Source organism: Danio aesculapii, chromosome 17 (assembly GCF_903798145.1).
Source record: "Danio aesculapii chromosome 17, fDanAes4.1, whole genome shotgun sequence".
NCBI classification, from domain to species: Eukaryota; Metazoa; Chordata; class Actinopteri; order Cypriniformes; family Danionidae; genus Danio; species Danio aesculapii.
The window spans coordinates 32,672,761-32,690,473 of NC_079451.1; positions in this window are offsets into that span (position 1 = coordinate 32,672,761).

Genomic DNA, 17,713 nt, shown 5'->3' on the forward strand with positions numbered 1-17,713 from the left:
GAATGAAGAGTCCTCAGTGTTCATTTATATCAGTGTCAAACTCAAGCATGTCATTAAGGCTCCTGACACTCAAAGCTGGCTTGTAAACACTTCATAAGCCCTCTTGCTGTTTCATGTGATGTGTGTTCTGTGACCTTCCTTTCTAACATTAGTTTTTTTTATTTTTCTTTGCTTTTCAAAGCAACAGCTTGTGAGCTGCTTAGGTTAAACGGGACAAGGTGTATGTAGACTATTAGAGCTCATTATGAATTCTTCACATTGGTAAATTTATACAGTAACTGAGGGAATTAAGAAGTCAACTGTAGTTGCTGTTTATCCACATTAAATGATTTCTGTTTTTGTCTGTGTTTGTCTATTTGCTTTGGGCACCGGAAATCAGAAGTAAATCCTGAAGGACACTTACATCTCATTTTCTCTTTATTTCCCGCTTTTCTCTGTCTCTTTTATGTCTCTCCTGAGTTTTATTCCTCTCAGGATCCATCATTGCAAAAGATTTTTTTTAGTCTGCAGAGCCGACCAAAGAGAATATACAAATGCACAGAATACAAACATACAGGACAGAAAAGAAGCAGAAACACATCACAGACTGCCAAAAAGAGTTACAAGGATAAAATGTCAAGGATATGAAGAGTCATAGAGAAAAGCCAACACAATCTCACGGCAATTCGTAACTTTTTGATTTAGTGGCTAATTCGTACGATCTAATTCGTATAATTTAGTACGATTTGCTCATCCGCCAATGACGGTTGGGTTTAGGGGTGGGGTTAGGTGCCACGCCTCCTTTTTAAAATCGTACAATTTCGTACAACTGAACTCGTACGAATTCGTACGAATTAGCCACTAAACTGTCAAAACGTAAAATACTTACGTTTTCTCGTGAGATCAGGCTGGAAAAGCAGAGAGAGAGAGAGAGAGAGAGAAGTAACTGTAAAAAAAAGCTTTGCATGCACTGTAAAAAGCAATTAATTGACTACTTTAAAAGGGTGAGTTAATCTTTTGCTTTTAAACCGATTAGTTGACTTAAAGTATTGTTGCCTTAAATTTAAATAATAGACCATGTGCCTAATTAGAAAAATTAAGTCAGCTTAACAGTTCCAATTGGTATAACCCTCAACTGTAAATAACTACTGTATTCTATTCCAACACCTAACATTGTTCTTTTTACCCCTGCTATAGTGTTTACTAATCTATGTGAAACTTGGCATTGTTCCCCAACATTTTGTGTTTAAAAGATGTCTAATAGATGTCTAAATATACAGTGCATCCGAAAAGTATTCATAGCGCTTCACTTTTTCCACATATTTTATGTTACAGCCTTATTCCAAAATGGATTAAAGTCATTACTTCCTCAAAATTCTACACACAATACCCCATAATGACAATGTGGGGAAAAAAGTTTTTGAAATTGTTGCAAATTTATTAAAAGTAAAAATATGAAAAGTCACATGTACAGAAGTATTCACAGCCTTTGCCGTGAAGCTCTAAATTGAGCTCAGGTACATTTTGTTTCCACTGATCATTCTTGAGATGTTTCAGCAGCTTAATTGGAGTTCACCTGTGGTAAATTCAGTTGATTGGACATGATTTGAAAAGGCATACACCTGTCTATAAAAGATCCCAGGCTTGACAGTTCATGCCAAAGCACAAACCAAGCATGAAGACAAAGGAATTGTCTGTAGACCTCCGAGACAGGATTATCTCAAGGCACAAGGCTGGGGAAGGTACAGAAAAATTCTGGCTGCTTTGAAAGTCTAATGAGCACAGTGGCCTCCCTCATCTGTTAGTGGAAGATGTTTGGAACCACCAGGACTCTTCCTAGAGCTGGCCGGCCATCTAAGCTGAGTGATCGGGGGAGAAGGTCCTTAATCAGGAAGGTGATCAATAACCCGGTGGTCACTCTGTCTGAGCTTCAGCGTTCTTTTGTGGAGAGAGGAGAAACTTACAGAAAGACAACCATCTATGCAGCAATCCACCAATCAGGCCTGTATGGTAGAGGGGCTAGACAGAAGCCACTCCCTGCCTGGAATTTGCCAAAAGGCATGTGAAGGACTCTCAGACCATAAGAAACAAAATTCTCTGCTCTGATGAGACTAAAATTGAACTCTTTGAAGTGAATGCCAGGCGTTATGTTTGGAGAAAACCAGGCACCGCTCATCACCAGGCTAATACCATCCCTACAGTAAAGCATGGTGGTGGCAGCATCATGCTGTGGGGATGTTTTTCAGCAGCAGGAACTGGAAGACTAGTCAGGATAGAGGGAAAGATGAATGCAGCAATGTACAGAGACATCCTGAATGAAAACCTGCTTCAGAGTGCTCTTGACCTCAGACTGGGGCGACGGTTCATTTTCCAGCAGGACAATGACCCAAAGCACACCGCCAAAATATCAATGGAGTGGCTTCACAACAACTCGATGAATGTCCTTGAGTGGCCCAGCCAGAGCCCAGACCTAAATCCTATTGAACATCTCTGGAGAGATCTGAAAATGGCTGTACACCATCGCTTCCCATCCAACCTGATAGAGCTTGAGAGGTACTGCAAAGAGGAATGGGCAAAAATTCCCAAAGACAGGTGTGCCAAGCTTGTGGCATCATATTCAAAAAGACTTGAGGCTGTAATTGCTGCCAAAGGTGCATCAATAAAGTATTGAACAAAGGCTGTAAATACTTATGTACATGTGATTTTCCAGGTTTTTAATTTTTAATAAATTAACTTTATTCACATTGTCATTATGGGGTATTATGTGCAGAATTTTGAGGAAATAAATGAATCCATTTTGGAATAAGTATGTAACATAAAAAGATGGGGAAAAAGTGAAGCGCTATGAATTCTTTCCGGATGCACTGTAGATGTCTTGACTAAAACAAAGGCTATATTTTGGCTGTCAGTGAAAATCTAATAGACAGTAGTTCAAAAATAGAATAGTCATCAAATACACCGAATAGACAGATTCACACGTCATTCATTCCGGTCTATTTGATAACTACAGTCTAGTTTCTGTGTATTGTGAGATTACACATTCACTGACATCAACATTTTTTTTATTCAAAACTGCTGTTTAGACATCTATTAGACTTTCTTTGAACAGACACAAAAATTAGGGGTGTCAAAATTAATTGTTTCTTAGGTGCATCGGGATGCAGATGTAGACAGTTTGGTATCAGTTCAGAAATAGATCCTAACTGGTCATTACGTACTGACATAATTAATCCTATATACGCTATATTGTGGTAGCTTAGATGACCGCGAGTAATTAAAACGCTCCAATGCAGAAACTGCACAATTCAAAGCGTGTGCTGGACAGTCTTTCACTGACACTGAAGTTTATTCATTCATTCATTTTCTTTTCAGCTTAGTCCCTTTATTAATCTGGGGTCGCCATAGCGGAATGAACCACCAACTTATCCAGCACATGTTTTACGCAGCGGATGCCCTTCCAGCTGCAACCCATCTCTGAGAAACACCCACACATACACTTATTCACACTCATACACTACGGACAATTTAGCCTACCCAATTCACCTGTACCACATGTCTTTGGGGGAAATCGGAGCACCCGGAGGAAACACGAATGCAGGGAGAACATGCAAACTCCACACAGAAACGCCAACTTACCCAGCCGAGGCTCGAACCAGCGACCTTCTTGCTGTGAGGCGACAGCACTACTTACTGCACCACTGCACTGAAGTTTCTTTTGTGCTGTATATCTACATGAATAGAAATATGAATAAATCTCAAGTGTAGTAAGTCTGTCTGGTCTTTGGGAATGTGCTACTCTTTAAAATGAGAAAATTACAATGATAATCGGACCCGAACCGAACCATGACACCAGTGTAGGTTCACACTTCTACAAAAAATGCTATGTAAAGTTCGAGAGGAGCACATGATTATGATTGAACATGGCTGCTCCTGCATTAACTAATGCATGATTCACCAATCAGATGATTACTAACTCACTATAAATAACCAGAGTTTCTTACTACAGTTATCTTCGCCTTAAAGAATCCCCCCTTCCACCCCTACTCCTCCACTTTTCCCTTTATACTGTACGTTTGCACCTCACAGCAAGAACGTCACTGGTTCAAATCATTAACTGGCCAGCTGTCGTTTCTGTGCAGAGTTTACACGGTCCCCCCTTGCTCGCGTGGGTTTCCCCCGGGTTCTTCGGTTTCCTCCCACAGTCCAAAAATCATGTGTCATAAGTGAATTGATCAATCTAAATTAACACTATAGTTGAACTCTTAACCAGCACTATATCTCTACATAGCAAATCTTATAGTCTTATAATTATAATCAAAGCTCTAAACTCGCCCTGCAAACGCCATTACAAATTAACTCCATTACAAATAGCTTGTGATGTTCCTCATTTATATGTATGCCACTTTGGATAAAAGCATGTAAATAAATCTAGACAGAGGCAGAAGTAGTGGATAGCTTGACGTACAGGTGCCGCACTGTAAAAATATCTGTAAATTAGCAGTTTTCTGTATTTTCTGATTCATTTTAAAAAATCCCAGTTTATTTATGCTTTTGACTTGCATTATGGGACTTTAATCTTTCTTCCAACAACCTTTAACCTTGCAAAGTTTTAAAAAGTGATATTTATTTACATTTTAATATAGTTTAAAGTGATATATTGTATATTGTATAGTATTGAATGGTACAAAAACCTTGTAATAAACATCCAGTACATTTTCAGTTATTTTACAGACTTATTTCTCTTTATATTACTTATCATGCATTATAGTATTTTAAGGTAATAAAATGTCAGTAAAAGTCACTTTGTTAAACTGTAGAGTTGAATTTTCAACACCAAAAGTTGACAGAGTACAGATAAAAGACCCATACTGCAATTCACAACCATAAACAAACAGAAAACACTTCTGAATCACAAAATACGAAAACTTAATTAACAGATTCTTTTTTTACAGTCTAATTAAATAACTAACAAACTAATATTTTATGAAAATTAAATACATTTTCCCCTGTAAATATATCTAAGTTGGATTTAAAACAGCTATATCTATTATTTAACATGTTTAATCCTTTACTAGAGCCATTTCTAATGCTGCTTTGTGCTGTTTTGTCAGCTGAAAAATGTATGACTCAAATTCGAGGTGACAGCTTTACAAAAAGGCTCATATGAACCTTAATGACAAATGAACCCTTAACTACACCCCTTTGGCTTAATGCGTTTCTCTCTCTTCCTAACATCTGTTATGTTGTACCGAGTTTGTGTATGATTCTCGCCGAACAGGAGCTATTCCTAAAGCGGTTTTTGAGGCCACAAGCGCCCTCGTGTTTAATATGCCGTCGAATTGACTTTTCATGCTCCTTTGCTACTTAATATGGCTCTCTGCACTCCGTTTGGCACTGAAGCGGAGGGAATTTAACTGTCACTTTGAGCTTGACAGTTAAATGGCGCCACAAGTCAGAAAATGTACGATTTCAATTTAGTCATTTCGCAGATATCCTTGCTGAAAGTAACATTTAAAAAAGTTGATACTGGTAATGGGATGCTAGATGCATTACGGAGGAGCCGCGTGGCATCCAAGGTCACATCCGTCTGGCATATTATCACAAAATAAAAAATGAAGTGCTGAGTATTACAGACGTCTGATGACAAAACGCATTCTGCAGTCCAGGGAGAAGGGAAGGACGCTGCCTCAGAGCTGTTCATTTTTCAAAATGAGCAGCAGAGAGCATTTATGTCCAGTCAATGTTTGTGTCACCAGGTTTCAACAAAGACTAATTCAAACATCTGCAGCACATGAGCAAAAAAAACAAAAACAATGGATTTGGGTTCATTGTGAAAACCTCCAAGGTCAGTGTCATTTGTAAAGATGAAGTTGATTGATTGAGTTTAGACTTGGACATTTAGATATTTTTGGTTTCACCAATTATGTGAGGTGAACCGTTGACTACATGATGAGAATTTTTAGTTTTGCCGTAACTGTTTCCACTAATGCTGCATTCATTTGATCAAAGGTTCAGGAAAAAAATATAGGCATATTGTGAAATACTGTTGCGATGGTTAAGCTGAACTTTCATCAGGAATTCCTCCAAGCTTCATAGTCACATGATTCCGCAGAAACCACATTAATTTGCAGATTTTCTGCTCCAAAACTGCTTCTTAAATATCAGTGTTTTCAAAACTGTTGTTCCGCTTGCATCTTTGTGGAAAACATGATGTATTTTTTAAGATTATTATTAATTAAAAATAACAAGCAAAATTTATTCTTATCCTTGTAAAATCTAAAGTATTATTTTCTGAAACAAAATGTTTTATGATATTACAGTTCTTTAATGCATTTATTTAATTAAATGATAGTGCCCTGCTAAAAAAAACAGCTTGAACCAGCCTAAGTTGACTGGCTGGTTTTAGCTGGACGACCAGCCTGGTTTTAGAGGGGGTTTGGCCTTTTCCAGGATGGTTTCTAGCCATTTTCAGCCTGGTCTTAGCTGATCAGGCTGGAAAATGACCGTCTAAAACCAGCTTGACCAGCTGGTTTAAGCTGGACATAGCTGGTTTTGGCTGGTCAGACTGGAAATGGCCAAAAACCAACCTGAACTGGCCAACACCCCTCTAAAACTAGGCCTACGCTTTTTTTTTTCAGCAGGGTGGTTTAGGCGCTGTGATTTGTACTGTCGCCTTACAGCTAGAAGATCGCTGGTTCGAGGCCTGGCTGGGCCAGTTGGGATTTCTGTGTGTTCACATGTTCTCCCTGTGTTGGCGTCGGTTTCCTCCGGGTACTCCAGTTTCCCCACAGTCCAAAAACATGTGAAATGACTAAACTAAATTGGCCGTACTGTATGAGTGTGTGTAAATGAGTGTATGGGGGATTCCCAGTACTGGGTTGCGGCTGGAAGGCCATGCGCTGTGTGAAACATATGCCGGAATAGATGAGTGAATAATGTTTTTATACAGTTCTTTATGATTTTAGATGCCATATTCAACTTACTTTAAAGGGATAGACTATATCAGTTCACCCAAATCTAAAATATTAAATGTTAAAGCTATGCAATAATTTTTCATTAAAGGGAAACGCAATCATTTACTCTCACTTCACTTGTTCAAAACCTACAGTATTAGAGTTTCTTTCTTCTGCTAAACACAAAAGAAGTTAAGTTGAAGAATGCTGGTTGATGGCACCCATTCACTTCCATTGACATTTTTATCCATTTTTAACAGAAGAAAGAAAATCATTAAGGTTTGAATCCACACAAAAGAGAATAAATAAAGTACTTTACATTTTGTGTGAATCCCTTTAAGGAAAATCTTTTATACATTAACAGGATCCTTGGATATTCAATTTGTTGTACTTTATGTATTACTCTCAAAATGACAGCAGTTGACATGAATTGTATAGATCACTGAAGGTTCTCGTGAATAAAAAAAGTCACCTACATTTCGTATGGCTCAAGGGTGAGTACATTGACAGAAAAGGGGGTAGTGAAATGTATTAATTTCAGTTTTAATTAAAAGGGCACAGTACAATGTATCAGCTTTTTCTTCACACTCCCACACACCTGACCACAATTTCAATAGTTTTCCTACGGGCTGAAGTTGTAAAGCATGCGGTTGATGGCCCTCTGTACCTTCATGTCAAACAGTGAGTCCCCGATATTACCATTTAGATTACAAACGCTGATGCCAATAGCAGACCATGCAGTCAGCCCTGACAACACACACCTTCTGTTCCTCTGTTAGGAACACGCTTCTACTTTATAGACCTGAATTCAGATCGTTCACTCTCAAATAACCCACTAATGAAACAAAGAAACACTGCTCTCCATAAATTAGTCTGCAGTCCAATCGCGTGAGAAAACAACAATTTTGACATACTGAAATCGTATACGAATTCCTACAATTTCATTTATTTTAAAACATACAATTTTTAAAAGGAGGCATGTCCACAAACCCCATCCCCTAAACAATCAATGGGTGGATGAGCAAATCATACTAAAATGTATGAATGAGATCATCCAATTGGATATTTGCTACTAAAAATGTGCAAATTTGTACAAAGCCATACGATTTCATTGATATGAAAAAGTATAATTGTTTTAAAAGAAGGCATTTCCCCAAAACCCCATCCCTAACTCTACATTTTGAAAAAAAATCTGTTATCTTAGCTGGGGTGCTGGGAAAAAAAAATGTAACGGCCACCAAATTACAGAAATTTACCATATAATAACAGACGGAAAATTACAGAAATTTGATAAAAAATTTACGGGAAGTTCTGTAATTTAATGTTCGTTATTTTACGTTAAATTTCTGTAATTTAACATCCGTTCTTTTACAGTAAAGTTCTGTAGTTTAATGGCCATTCTTTTTACAGTAAGTTTCTGTAATTTAACTGCTGTTATTTTACGTAAAATTTCTGTAGTTTAATGTCCGTAATTTTACAGAAAATTTCTGTAGTTTAATGTCCATAATTTTACAGTAAATTTCTGTAAAGGCCGTTATTTAGCTTTTTTTTCCCAGCAGCTCCCACATGGAAAGAACCTATATAAACATATATGTTTTAATATAGGTTTTGATATAGGATTTTATGTGACATATGTAACATTGGCTATTTTCCTATATTATATGTACATATATGTCACAAATATCAAAAACCTATATCAAAACTTATATTAAAACATATATGACATAAAACATATATCTTTCCATGTGGCCCATACAAATTCCATAACATGCCAATTACATGTGATACCAGTTTCAAGTGTTCGCACATACAAACGTTTTTTGCTTTTTTTTTTTTAAAGTTAGTTCTTAGTTATTGCCTTGATAATAAAAAATATGAGCTAGGCATTAAGTATGACAGTTGCCAAAGTGAAATATTTTCTATAAAGAAGACATCTTCAATGTACATAGAGGGATTATATGTGGATATAAAGAAGCAATACTGAAGACCCTGTTTATGCACATATATGTATGTAATAATGGAATTCTTTTACAGTGTACCTAGCAAATTGTACTAAAAAGTATGAAAGGGATCACACAAATGAATACAAATTAGCCACTAAATCAAAAAGTTACAAATTGGCATGAGTTAAATGAGGGTTTTCGGTTGGGGATTTAGTTCCAACTTTCAAAACTCGTCCCCAAGTGACTTTAAATGTGCTGAAATACTCATCGAAAGGAGAGATTTACTTAGCAATCCTCAGGGAATTTGATTGTTTGTAGCAGTTGGGATGCTTCCATATTGGAAATCTTTTCAAATGTTTCCAAACTTTCCAATCTAGATCTTTTAAGTCCTTTGCGGATTTTCTGAGAGCTTTTTTGAAAACCAGCGTGAATGGGGCTTAATCTTGCCCGTCTTAAAAAGCAGATGATAAGAGTCTGTGATCACATGCTGGAGTGTATGTCAAGCGTCCACCTGATCAAATCATTTTCATATTCTCCTCTGTGTCTCTGAGTCTAGTGTGGCAGGAATGTAAAGGAAATCCAACTTAATGTAGTGCACGAAGACTGTGCCAACACCCACATTCCCTCATCTCTCTTTTGTGCGCACCTCCCCATTTCATATTTCTATATCTCCATTTCTTCTCCACCATTCACTGGTTAGACTAAAATACAAGCTAAATGATTGATTTTAGTGGGTTACAGATCTTTTTGGTTCACCAGGCTTGGCAAGGTAATCTTTTTAATGATAGGTATTAACCGCATGTACTGTAAAAAAAATACTGGGTTCCACACAATTCTTCATGTTGTCCCAAACAAATCGATTTAATTTAACTTTAATCGTTTTTTTTTTTTTTTTTACAAATTTAAGTGTGTTGAACATACATAAAATAATTAAGTTGTTCTCAAAGAAACCTTGATAATTGTGTTGTTTCAACTCATTTAAAAATAGTAGTTTAAACAAGCAGCAAAGTTATTTTTTGAGTGTATGTTAATTTTACTGTATTGTATTTATTCAGGGCGACACTGTGGCTCAATGGTTAGCACTGTCGCCTCACAGCTGGTCGCTGGTTCGTGCATGTTCTTTCTGTGTTTTGGCGTGGGTTTCCTCCGAGTGCTCCAGTTTCCCCCACAGTCCAAAGACATACGCTATAGGTGAATTGAATAAGCTAAATTGGCCGTAGTGTATGTGTGTGAATGTGAGTGTGTATGGGTGTTTCCCAATGCAGGGTTGCGGCTAGAAGGGCATCTGCTGTGTAAAACATATGTTGAATAAGTTGGCAGTTCATTCCACAGTGGCAACCCATTATAAATAAAGAGACTAAGCTGAAAGAAAATGAATAAATTAATGTATTTATTTAATGAGGTCTATATATATATATATATATATACATGCCCATTCAAAACTCTGGGGTTGTTTCTCTCTCGTACAGTATATAGTAAAATAGTAATGGTCGCATCTGGCATAGAGTAGGGAATAAGGTGCAGATCCAGATGCAGCCAAACTAATTTTTAATTAAACAAACCAAAACAATCAACGAGAGAAATGCAGACATCATTGGAGTGACGCAAACTAAAGACCACAAAGTGCTTACAGAAATGGAAACAATTAATTAAACAAGCTTACAAAGGGGTAGAGACAATTAACTCAAAGATTAACAAGATAAGGGTAAACGAAGGTGAACAGGAAGTGACATGAAAAAACTGAACTGGAATATATAAAAACAAAAACCAGGACGTTACAGTAATATCATGAAAGCTTAATTTTCATCGTCCTTTATCCCCTCTTCATTGTCATACAGCACTCAAAAATATTTTGCTGCTTGTTCAGACTACTTATTTAAAATGAGCTTTTTTTGGGCAACTTAATTGTTTTATGTTCAACTGACTTCAATTTGTTAAGGTAACTTAATCAATTTGTGATGGGAATTAATTAATTAATGTAATAATCCCTGTATTTTTTTTTTTACAGGGAGTGTCTTTCCGAAATCATTCTGATATAATCAGTTGATGATCAAGAAATTCTTATTACCAATATTAAAATCATTTGTGCATATATATATATATATATATATATATATATATATATATATATATATATATATATATATATATATATATATATATATACGGTATTTATATATATTAATGTTTTGTATATTATTATTCAGAACTCTCTGTTGAATAGAGAGTTCAAAAAAAGCATTTATTTTAAATAAAAAAAAAATTTGTTGTAAACTGAACAAAAATGGTTCATTGCAAATTGTTGCATACAATTTATATAAGCTGAATTTAGACTAACAAATTAGGTTGAACATTACAAAATTTAATTCGTTTAAATTCAACCCATATAAATTGTTTACAACCACTTACCTTGAAAAAAAATTGTACTGAATCATTTTTTTTCAAAGTATCATCATATATCTTACCTGTCACTTGATGAATTTCTTGTGTCTTTGTTGCTGAATGAAATCCTATTTTTTCTCTAAAAAATGCATTTTAGTGTTCTGTGTGATTTTAGATGCAGCATTCCATTTGTTCGAAGGATTACACCATAATACAGTTCATCATGTTAAAACTGATTCAAAACTGTCATCTAGTCATTGCAGTATATGATATTTTAATATCTATTTTGCTTGCTGTGCACCATAAAACAGTTTTTGCTTAGATTTTAGTTTTTGTTGAATCAATTTGAACTTTTCTAATCATCCCAATTTAGATTAGTCAAACTGACTATAAAGTTAAACCAGACTATAGAATACTCTTAAAGGGATGTCGGTTAAACTTTGTAAACCTAAATGTGACATAAAAACTAGTGCAGGGCAAAAATGTATCGCAATTAATTGCATCCAAAATAAGTTTGTTTTGACATAATTTAAATATGTGTGTACTACGTATATTTATTAAATTATATATAATATTTTAATGTAGATACTGTATAAAATATACTCTATGTATATATGATACAATTTATATATAAATTTAAATATCTATTTAACAGAATAGTTTTGTATAGTTTTAGTTTTTATGAATATGTCACGATCACCAACGATCGCTGGAGAACGTTCACTTTTACTCAGACTACAATTCTGCTACCATATAAACTACAACTCCCTTCAGGCACCACACAAACACACCGGTTCTGGTTCTTCATTGATTACATATACAGTACACACACAGCTGGGACCTACTCAAGACTTATTACTGAGTCTTGTTTTACCTTGTGTAACTTTATAAGTGGTTTTCCTTGTTTGTCTTGCCGTGTTTTGATCATTGCTTTGTTTAACTGTTTTGATTCTTTTCTGCCTATCCTGAACTTTTGCCTGTATTCTGACCACGCATTTTGGATTACCTTTATGCCTCCGTTTTGCTTCCATTTTGACCATTGTGGTCTGACTATTCTTATTATTTTTGTGTCATATAAGAAATGCTGGTTTCCATACAATTCCGTCATATTGTCCCAACACAAATTGATTGTTAACTTATTTGCTTTTGCAAATTTAAGTGGTTTAAACATAAAACAACTAAGAGGACCCCCCCCCCCAAAAAAAATCATAAGAATTGTGTTGATTCAGCTCATTTTAATTAAGTAGTTTGAACAAGCAGCAAAAATATTTTTGAGTGTATATAATGCACACACATATATCATGTCAAAACAAACTTCTATTTTGGATGAGATTAATCGTGATTATTCTTTGCCTAGCACTAATAAAAACATTTGATGTCATTATTTTTTATCATTTTTTTTACAGACACAGATAAATACGCACAAACACACCATGAAACATTTTCCAGATTACTGCTGATATAAATCATCTTCAAATTCCAAACCATGACGTCCATTTGAAACAGGAGATGCTGCGGTGGCTTGTTTTCAGCTTCAGTTACTTTAAAAAGGTTTGTGTGTGGATGTCACTGGAGCTTCGGCATTAAAGAACTAAAGCCTGATCAATAAAGCGAGATGTGATCTTATATGTCAGCAGGATTAAACCGATGTGGCTGAGCAGGAGGAGACGTCGTGAGTCTATTACAAAGCAGACAATGATGATGACGATTGCAATCTTGACAATAACGCTAATGATGATGGGTCCTTTCCTGCCTCCCGCCGCCCCTCCGTCATTTCCAAGCTGCTTCGCATTAATCTCCATATGAGCACCGTTTCTGTAAGTGTGTCAGTTGTTTATTTTGAGGTATTTCTCTTCTTGACAGTATTTCTCTAGCAGACCCAAGACCCAAAGTGATGGCATGTGGTTTTTAACTTTTGATTAAGATAAAGATAAAGATAAAGATTATGTAATAAGGTAAAACACAATGATTTGACTTAAGCCTTGTGAAATTATTCTACATGAAAACACACCTGTACAAAAAAAAAAAACTAAAACAGTAGACAGGCTGAATAAAAATGTGGATTCTCTCTCTGTCTGCAGATTAAGAGATATTATCTGAAACAGAATAAATTTAAATAGTTTTACAAGGCAGAAATAAACATTGTTGATGCAGTGAAATCTGGCGAAAGCAACTTAAAGCGAATATTAGTCTATCAATCAAATGGTATAATTTAATGTAGGTTCACAAAGCGCTCAAAAGACAATAAATGTAAAATCCTGATATTAATGCAAATTTATATGTAGGCTAAATATTTAAATGCAAACTTTGAGTTAAAGTCATTATTATATTAACTAACAAATCAAAGCTATTTGAATATATAATACAGTGTAAATGATAAATACCTATGATTCATATAGTAGCCTATAAATAAATTATTAGAAACAAAAACGTTACTCAAATATCGTTTTAGATTTTAGTTAAAACAAAACAACAACATAGGCTCATTCTGAAAACGTAGCCCTATATATATTTCTGGAGATCGTGATTTATGTAGCCAGAAGTACGTATGGCTACTTTTCATTTGTTTAAACGAACGATACAGGGCGGTATGATGCTGTTTCATTTTGCGCTTACCAGCTGACTGCTTATCTCCGTATGGACAGCTTTCTGGCTGTTACCAATTTATCCAGTTAGCTTGCCATGTACTTCAGTGGACTTGAGACACGCAGAGGAGATGACCACGGCGACGGGGTTTGAGTCTGGTGAAGAACGGTTCCAGAATGTGGGTAAGACAAAAACAGAAACCAAAAAATAAAATAAACAAGTAAATAGCAGGGTGAGAATGTGGTAAAAATCAGACAAGGGCTTTTCTTTTTCTGGATTGCTTTTTAAATTTGCCAGTTGGACTTAGGGAAGTGGTTGGACAGGTCAATCTGTGCTTTTTAAAATACAATTGATTGGGTTTAGGTAAAGGGGAGGGTGGGTCAGTTGATCGCTCAGTCAGTCATTCAGGCATTCAGTCAGTCAAACAGTCAGTTGACAGCTGCCTCAGATGGACTTATGAGAGAACAACAGGCGTGAATGGCACTCCCGAGATAAATTTGAGATCTTAGAAACGTACACAGTGGCCTCTCGTAGATTCGCGAGAACAAAAACTGCAAAAAATTGTAGCTCCTGGGACGTATTTGACGATCTCCATAAATGTATATAGAGGTAAATTTTCAGAATGAGCCTGGGTTGAATAAAAAATAAAGACATACAAGACATAAATTGCATCAGATAGCATATATGTCCTTTTACTCTAAGCTGATGGGTCTAGTTGGGCTTTGCTATCTCTCTCCCATAATAAAACCTGCTCCAGAGCAGGTTAGCTAGCAAGTGTTTAATTACAAAAGTGACGAAACCCAATCAAAATCAACCCAACTTCTTGAGCCCCAAAACTCAGTTTGCTCAAGCTAAACGCAAACTTACCTGTTTAAAAATCCCAAACTCTCGCAACATGCCTCAGAGGTTGGCCGATTTGAAGAACCGTTTGCCAATCACGTCCTTTCAAAAAAACATCCAATATCGATTCCTCGATCGGTGCATCTCTAGTGTTGTGACTCCCAGGAGGAGCTGTGAGGTAGAGCTATAAGAGAAATACTATATTACAGAAGGAAGAGCCTATATGTGTGCGTGTGTGTTCAAATGGCTAAGCTCTATAGTTAGCTTTACCCCAAACAGATAGTGGCCTGAGAGACGGAGATAAGCAGTCTGAGTGTGAATGCTCCGGTCAGGACAGGTCGACTGCAATCCACCTCTTGTTGATTTTCACACTGCTCCAGTGACCTTCGAGGTGAGTGTGTTTACTGCAGCCTGGTTTCAATCTCACTCAAACAGACTCACCAGTGACCTACGGCAACCCAGAGGTGTGTATATCTCCAGCTTCCACTTTTTATCCATCCTTTCTGGTTTATCTGCTACTTTTTCCTCTCTCTCATAGATTCAAAGTCAAGCTAAAAAAGTAGTTATACACTTGGAAACACTTGGCCAACTTACTAAGCTGCTTTCACATTTATAAATTTATCACACACATTTATCATGTATTATTTGTTACCCACAACCACAACACTAGTCTTTTGCTGCACAGGTATATTTTGGGGAATAGTCAAAGATATGGTATGGGTCAAAATTATTTGTTTTTATTTCATGCCAAAAATCAGGATAAATATCATGTTTCATGAATACATGTTGTAAATTTCCCTCTCTAAATATATTAAAACTCAATGTTTGTTTAGTAATATGCATTGCAAATAATTTAATTTAAACAACTTTAAAGGCGATTTTCTCAATATTAATTAATTTTTTTTATTTTTCGAACCCTCAGATTTCAGATATACAAACCCCAGGCAAATATCGTTTAATAAGTATAAAACAATGCATCAAACCTTATTTATTCAGTAATGCATACCTCTCAATTTAAAAATGTACACTCAGAGTTTTGTGGTTCAGGGTTGCATTTTAAATTTATCATACACTCAATTCAATAGTCCACACTTAGCTGATGATTGATTATAAAGCGTGTTTGGCATGCTGTCTCGGGAGAGAGCCATGAGGTCATAAGATACTCGAGCCCGGGGCTCACTTCCGTTTGCAGGGTGAGAGGGGAGTTTGAGCTCAGGTAGGTCTCGAGAACTCCCCTGGTATTTATTGCTAATGACAAATTAGGGATTGCTACAGAGAGATATACTGCTGATTAAGAGCTCGCCTATGCTGCTAACTTGGTTTGGTCAATTCACCTATGTAATTCACCTCAAGTCAAGTCTCAGGTTTTTGGACTGTCGGAGGAAACCGGAGAACCCAGGGAAAACCCATGCGAGCACGGGGAGAACGTGTAAACTCCACACAGAAACGTCGACTGGCTTGTTATAGAGACTTAGAGACCAGTGACATTCTTGCTGTGAGGCAACAGTGTAAACCTCTGGGCCGCTGTGCCGCCTTATCGAGGAAAAGAAATGAGTAGGGGTGGAAGGGGGATTCTTCAAGCCGAAGATGACTGAGGTAAGGAATTCTGTTTATTTATAATGAGGTAGGAATCATCTGATTGGTGAATCATACATTAGCTAATGCGGGACCAGCAGCAGTCAATCATACGCACATGATCCTCTCAAAATTACTTCATAAATAAACTTCACAAAATGACGTTTGCTGTTTGTTCAAACTACTTACTTAAATTGAGCTGAAACAACATTTTTTTTGCATTTTTTGGGGGACAACGTAATTGTTTTATGCTCAATCCAGCCTGATCTCACGAAGAAACGTATGTCACGATCACCAGCGATCCACTCATGATAGTGAATTACATATGTCTTTATAAGGAACTACAAATCCCATCAGCCCATGTCACACACACCAGTTGCCGATCATGGCCAATGAGACACACACAGCTGAGACTTGTTTTGATCACTGACTATTTATACATTACATACACATCCATTTAGCACGGAGCCTTTAATGTACTTTGCATGTCCTGATGATTCTTTGTTTTGCCTGTTTGTATTTTTGACCTTAGCCTTGTTTAGCACTTGACCCTGTTTTGTCGCCTATTTCGACCTTATATCTGTTTTTGACTACGTTTTTAGATTGTCCTTTATGTACCAGCTACTCCTGTATTGACCTTGTTTGCCTTAACGAATAATCCTAGTAAATCAGCAATTGGAACCTTACCTCTGTTGTCCCTCGTCTTGCTCCGCACGTGACAACGTAACTATTTTTCGTTTTGTCAGTTTAGTGGCTAATTTGTACAAAGTCTCATATAAATCACAAACCAATACTGCCCTTTTCCTGCAGTCAGATAAGTCCTCAGATAAGCCCTCTTTCCAAAGTATTTACAGTCAAACCATTTACACACAGTTATAGTACATTTGCAATGGAGCAGACACTCTCCTTCGGTTGCAATTCCCTTGCTGTGTGCTCAGAATTCCTCATACACCTGGTTAATGTCAGAAACCACTTAGTATGAGAGCTGAGTACTCTTGATAGAGAGATTTGTAAATGAAAACAAAAAAACAGATGATCCACAGGTATACTTTTTATCTTCCTGAGTAGCTAATACCACCTCAGCCATAAGAATCTCAGCTTAAATCACTGTAAGCTGTAATAACACGCACAGATGGGAACATTTGTGAAACTCGAGAGCAGTCAACAGATTCTCAGTAGCGTTATGTGAGTGGAATAACAATATCATTTTAAGTATATCTTGGGTAGCTTTCAAAGAGATCCAAAATAAACTAATGAAACAAATTGGCAGGCCATGGCACAGTGAATAAGGGCAGCTCTGGTCCACTTATACATCTTCAAATTAGAAGGTTGTTTTTGCTATATTCACTAAAGTAAAAACAAGACAGCTGAACCTGAACTGAAATGATAATGAAAATAATGTGACAAATATTAGAGAAGATCATGAGATGTTACACTTCACCTGATCTCCCCTAC